The sequence below is a fragment of the Charadrius vociferus genome, unplaced genomic scaffold (assembly GCF_000708025.1).
Source record: "Charadrius vociferus isolate BGI_N301 unplaced genomic scaffold, ASM70802v2 scaffold321, whole genome shotgun sequence".
Taxonomy (NCBI): domain Eukaryota; kingdom Metazoa; phylum Chordata; class Aves; order Charadriiformes; family Charadriidae; genus Charadrius; species Charadrius vociferus.
This window is the reverse complement of record NW_009646934.1, coordinates 1,295,862-1,302,226: the sequence shown is the minus strand read 5'-3', so window position 1 is coordinate 1,302,226 and position 6,365 is coordinate 1,295,862. Positions and strand designations below refer to the sequence as shown.

The 6,365-nt window shown below is 57.6% G+C and overlaps 1 protein-coding gene across 1 annotated transcript in view; it reads right to left on the bottom strand.

Moving 5' to 3' along the window:
* SLC16A6 (solute carrier family 16, member 6) overlaps positions 1-2,669 on the bottom strand; it is a 10,543-nt gene extending 7,874 nt beyond the window's left edge. The window contains exon 1 of the mRNA XM_009894769.1: positions 2,647-2,669. The gene's annotated coding sequence lies outside the window, so the exon portion shown is untranslated. The remainder of the gene's footprint in view (positions 1-2,646) is intronic.
* Between the last annotated feature and the right edge of the window lie 3,696 nt (positions 2,670-6,365).

The window sequence follows — 6,365 nt, the reverse complement described above, 5'->3', positions numbered from 1 at the left end:
GGGGGTGGGGGGGGGGCGAGCAAAGGGTATCCCCACACACTTTAGGCCCTTTTGGGCAGTGTGGCCAGGAGCCGGCCGCCTGCGTCCCTCCTTCCTCATCCCGCTTCAGCGGGATGCAGGGCTGGGAGCATCCCGAGTTTGGGCTCGCAGCGGTCCCGTTTGCCGTGCGAGGTGCTGGGGACAGGATGGGAACAGCTGGAACGGGGCTCAGCACACGCCAAAGCCCCACGCGTCGTGTCAGCGTGCGCTCGTCCCCTCTGCGCTGCAGTATTGTGGGCAGCGCATGTTGCATTTTTAGGGGAAAACGTCTCCTTTATGTAGGGAACTTAAAAAGTAGGGATTTGTGAGTCAACTGGCAGCAGGCGAGACCGACTCACCACCTATACGGTCTGGGGAGGAAGGGAGCTGGGGGGGGTCAGACATCTGGCACGGAGAGCACAGTGCAGGGATCCTTCCCAGCACTGCCCAGCAAAGCAGGATGGAGCTAAAGGGATGAGCACTCTAGGGTTTCCCCTAAATTTCCCTGAAATCAGTAAAAAAAGAGGAAAAAACTGACAGCGCTGTGGTTCCCAGCTCGCTGTGCCCCAGCCACCGTGACCACTGCATCCCAGTGCCGGCCACGATGTGCTGGGCGCGGACAGACATTGCTGGGGAGATTTTGGAGCCTCACACCGTTCCTTGGGACTCGTGGGTGAGTGACTTTTGCCCGCAGGTAACAGCAGAGGGCTCAGAGTGGGGCAGTGACTGGATGCCTCCTCTCACTGGCCCAGGACCCCAGTTTGCTGGGTTAAAGTGCAACTGGGCGATGCTGGTTCGTACCCCTGGAAAAACTACCCAGGTTAAAATGTTCCTTCAGTGCCTCACCCGCCAGCGAGGGCTGCCGCCTTTGGTTTGGCAGGAGTCCCCTGAGTCCCTTCTCTTGGTTTTCTTTTTTTTTTTTTTTTTGGTCACAATAGGAGTTGCAAGTGGGGCGGCGCAGGTCAGGGTGGCGGGGCAGCGGGAGCAAAATTCTGCAGACTTCTGACGAACTGGGCAAATGAAAATTGCTTTCGCTCGGTAACGTTGAGAAAGCTGCCGCTCATTTCTCAGGGCGATGCTGATCCCACGGCCGCTGCCTCCAGCAAGCCGCTGATGCTCTTGTCCTCGCAGGGAGGGTTTTGGCAGCTTCACCCCTCGCAGTCCTGTCCTAAACAAGCTAAAATCCAGGTGCTGGGCCATGGGGACTGCGCCCCGTGTGTCCTTGGGGAACCCCATATCGCCCCATCCCACGGGAAACCCCTTCCTCCGAGGGGTAATGCCTTTCCTGGGTACGGATAAAGGGGCGACCACCTTGTCTGCCCTCAAAGAGCCGATATCCCGTTACACAAGCTTCTCCTTGAGAATGGGTCGCCCTCCCCGAGCTGTAATTCTTCCTGGCAGCGACAGTGCAAGTGGTTATGGGACAACAAAAGAGGTTTGTGCCTCCAGGGGAGAAATAAGAATGCAAATATCTTTGGCATGAAAAAACAAAGGCGATTTACTCCTTGGTATTTCTTGTCGGTACTTTGCATCTGTCTCTGCTTCACCTTCTCATTCCTTTCCTTTGGGCTTTCCAAGTGCAATAAGGCTTTGGGGAGCGAGGGGGGTTGGAGGCGCCCCCGGGGGAGGGCTGGGGCTGAGGGCTGGGGGCGGCAGCCTCTCGGGCCCCGGGGCTTTGCAGCTCTGCTGTGAAATGCTTTTTCCCCCCATGTTGTTGGCCCGCTTTGAGATGGATTTTCCCTGCTGCAGCCTGGCCTCGGAGCGGCTTTGGCCATGTCTTGCCGGCACGCTTTGCCCCGGCACATCCAACGCGGGTCCATCCCGTGCCTGGCAGCGGCTTGGATCGTGACGTGCTTCTCCGTCTTCCCGAGGACTTTTGCACCGTCCCCAGCCTGGGAGCGCGGCTGGTGTTTGAGGGCTCCGTAAACGATAGCGAAGGAGAGCAAGCGTCCCGTCAGTGGGCATAAATCAGCCGGGAGCTGGAAAACAGAGCAGGCTGCGAAGAGAAAGGGAGCGCAGGCCCCCGCTTTCTGCCGTCGGATGGGTCAGGGACTTCCAGTTCATTTATTCTGCTGGGGTTCGCCCAGCCCTGCTCGGCATGTGTAATGTTTTCGCTGAAAGACCTAGCAATGAGATGGGTGAAAAACATTCTCCTGTCTCAGGAGCTGGCAGGAATCCTAGTAAATCTGCAGAAGTATGTTTTTGTCGGTGCTGCTTATTCTGTTAGGGGAACTAGTATAAACTATTCCAGTAGAAAACCTTTTCCTGGAATAAAGTCTTGACTCTGTTCAGAGCATTGTCAGGACAGTTGTACCGGGAACGGAGCTTTGCTGGTAAACACGTCGGGACCGAGGAGTCCTAACGGGGCAGAGGCAGAGCTCCTGCGCCCTCTGCCCCAGGGACGAACCCCTCACGAGGCCCCTGCTGCCTTTTGCTGTGCTCAAATCGAACATAGAATCTGTGTGTGGTTAGTTTGAAAACAAAATGAGGATTTTTTTTTTTTTTCTTCTCCCCCCCTGAAAGCCCGGCGGTCCCTGCCGGGGTGTGCCACCGACCATCCCCTCCAGGCTGTGTGTCCCCGGTGGGGTCAGGGTCAGCGCCACGGGCCACGCCGTGGGGGCGCATCCCCATCCCGTGTCACTCGGCAGCGGTGGAGCCAGCACGCAGCTCGAGCGATGGCTTATGCTTTCCTGCCTCAGTTTCCCTGACCCCGCCGGCACAAGGGGTGATGCTGGGAGCCCCTGGGGTGGTCCTGGGATAACAGCGGGTGCCCACTCCGGTTGGAATTTCCCGTGCCCTGCTGTGTCCTTATCTCCCCGCTCCTCGCAGCCGGGACGGGGATGCCTGCCGAGGCTTTCGGCGGGAGCGCAGTGCCGCGGGCGTGGGTTTGGGCCGGAGATCAGAGCTGTGACGCCCCGGGTGGGGTGCGAGCCCCGGGTGCTGGCGGGGGACGGCTCGGCGCAGTCGGCGCAGCCGGGCGTGCTTCAAAGGGCGGCAGGTTTTTCTGGGCTCCGGCTGCGGCTTTGCTCTTCAGGCAGGCGTGAAAATGTGAAAGAATGTGAAAAATGTGAAAATGATCGTGCTGGCCCCAAGATTTGTAAACTTCTGGTTAATGTGTAATAAATACATGACAGATACTCCCAGCGCTGGGCTGTGGCCGCTCAGTGGTGGTACAGCCGGTGGTGGCATCCCCGAGCCCAGGAGGCATCTCCCCTCCCCTGCCCTGGGGCCAGCCCCGGGGTGTCCTGAGCAGCACTGGTTAGAGAAGCTTTGGGGCTTTTCTAAACTGGTTTATCTGGTTTCGGCTTATCCCTCGTCTTTCTGTGAACCCGCCTTGTCTGGCATGTAAAAATGCACTTTATTTTATTTATTGAATTGTTCCCTGGCACAAGGTGGGTGCGATCCAGCCTGCGTGATGCCAGCGCTCGCAGCCCAGCGCCGTGCGGTGAGGAACACAGTGCCTGTCCCAGTTATCCCGAGGCTTTGGTTCCTGGGTATGATTCTGCCCAGGTCGCCTGTCGGGCTGTACACACTGGTGCAGTATTTCCTGCTTGGCACGAAGCAAAGTGCCACAACAACATGTTCCCACCATAGTCAGTCTGGGGGAATCTCTTCTGAGTCGCTTTTTTTTTTCTTTTTTTTTGCAAAAATAGCTAAAAGATGGTCCGTCAGCTCTGCATGGGTCTGGTTTTTGCAAAGCTATAGGGGAACAGAGATGCTGCTGGAGCACAGGTCCTGGCTTGGCGGTGAGCGGGGACCGGGGCTCGTCCCAGGGAGGCTCCCTGCGACCGCCCCGGTACTGCCGGAGGACGTGCGCAGCGTGCCACGGGGGCAGAGCCCGGGCTCGCCCAGGGATTTGAGAGCAAAAGGGTTGGAGATGCACCTCTGCCGAGGAGCTCGGAGGAGAGCGTGCTGGAGTTGATGCCAAGGGGCAGCCTCGTGCTCTGCTGGGTTTTGGACCTGCTGCGGACGAGGACGGTTCTGCAGGAGCCTGGCAAGGACCACGCCGGCACGTCCCACCTTCCCCAGGCTGTGTTCCACCTCTCCTTCAAATGGCCTCTGAGCATCAGAGATCAAGAAGTTTCATCTGACGCTAATGCATAAATTTCAGCCCTGGATGACTTTCCCCTGTAATTCAGAGAGAAGAGTGCGTCCTTTGAAAATGGGTTTGATTGTTTTTGTTAGCCGTGTCATCCTGGTGTCCCTTCCCACAGTAAAGGGAAAGGACAGAGGTTTGTGGGTGAACGTGGGTTCGGCTCCCTTGGGTTTTGCTCGTTTTTTTCTGGTGCCGATGGGGTGTCCTCAATGTGCGTTGTGTGGCACAGGTCCACCCCCCGAGGACGGGGTGGGGTCCGGCATGGTGCTGCGTGGAGGATGCTCGGGCTTGGTGTGAGGACCACGCTCAGCCTGGCAAAGGGGTCTGGGAGCTGCTGGATGCTGGCGAAGGTGCCGGAGGGCAGGATTTACATGGTGTGGCTTCCTGGAAAGGGTGAGGACCACCCGGCTTAGGCACGGCTCAGCTGGGATGGTTACGTGGCGCTCAGCTGAACTTTGTCCCTTTATTTTTTCCCCCAAAGCCAATTCCAGCGCTGGGCAATCTCCTGCTCCATCGCCCTGCGGAGAGCCCCGGCCAGAGGGCTGAGATGGGGCTGAGGTCACCCTGGGCTGTGCCCGGGTTAATCCACGCTGTGGATTAATTAATTAATTAATTAATTCCCCAGTCCAACCGGGCTCAGCCCTTGTGCAGGGGAGTCGGACCGAAGCAGGGCTGCTCCTTTCAAGCCCCCCTTCCCCGAAGAAACCTCAAGGGATCTCCAAAGAAATTGCAAAGGGAGTTTATTTATGGGAAAATAAAGGTGACTTGGCCGCCGTCACACATGTCCACATAGCTAATCTCGATTCTTCTCGCTGTTTGGCAGTTCAGGGCATGAGGGACGAGCTGTGGGTTTGCAATTGCAACGGGAGCTGTGCGTTGTTCGGGCAGGGCTGTGCAGCCTCCCCCACGGCTCAGCCCACCGACCCACCGCATCCTGCCCTCCTTAATTAATGTACCGAGAGCTTCGAGGCCCTCGGATGCAAGTTTATAAATTGATGCTCTGGGCTATGAATTATGAATGGAGTCACATCCCCGATCACTGCAGTGCTGTGCCAACAGTCCTGAAGCTCATCTGAGCGACAGCCCAAAGCTTTTAAAGATGTGAAGAGCAAAACCTGGGAATAATTTGCTTTCCCAGCTACAAACCTCTTGGCCTACAAATGGGGCTCATCGTGTTCCCTCTCCTGTCTCCTCCTGTCACCTTTTCTTCTTTTGTTTTCCAGTATTCCCTTCCCTCCTCATTCTCCTGGTTTGTCTTTGTGGATATTGTCCTGCTCGGTCATGTTGACCATCCCCTGGGAGCTCTGTCTTCCATGGTGTGTTCCTCCCCCAAGGTTGTCGGTACCAACTGGGGACATCCCAGCTGGGTCCCGCTGGTCCCCCAGCCATCCCCACCAGGGCACAGGTCCCTGTGCCATCCCCACAGCCGGTACAGAGCTCCTCACGCAAGTTTCAGCGGGGTTTCGGCAAATCTCTGCAGCTTCATCTCCTTTTGGCCATAACTGTGTGCTCAAGACGCCGTGTTCCGTGGCTCCATCTCTCCCATCGCTCTTTGGGGTGTTTGTCCTCAAACCACTTCCACCACTGGAAGCCAAATCCTGCCCTAAGCAGCTGTATGTGCTTAATCCTGTAAGCCCGGGTGTTTCTGGGGTTTATTGCCTTCTGGGTTTGCCTGGGTTTCCGCATTCTTACCTGCGGGAGTGACCCCCTCTCGGTGCCCCATGGCCGCAGGGGCTGCGCTCTGCCCCCCCGGCAGCAGTGGGGCAGCGTAAGCAGGACTACATTTCAAAAACGAGCTTTAGAAACTTGTCAGTCGTTACAAATGAAGGCAAGGCCCCGCGGATTTCCCCCCTGCAGCCCTCGGGAGGGAGGGCGAGAGCCGGGGAGGGAGCAGCGCTGCTCCCCGGGGATGACAGCACCGTGGGAAACCATCCCAGCCCGAGCCATGGATGCGGGAAAGGGGTGCGTGCTGTTTCCAGTCCTTTCCAGTTGAGCCGTCGTGAGCCGGGCGGCAAAAAATACCAATTTCAAAGGCAAAGTCTCGGCTCCTGAATAAGCCACTCTGCCCCAGGTCGGGATGCAGGAGGGCTCCGGCGGGTCCTCATTGTGTCTCGTTTCTCTCGCACAGGGGATGCTGTAGCTGCGCAAGGTGAAGGACGGACTGAGCGTCACCGGCAGAGCCACGGCAGTCATTTATCTGCCTGAAACAAGGGTGGCCAGCGCTTCGGCAAGCCGGGAAGCGGGGCTCCAG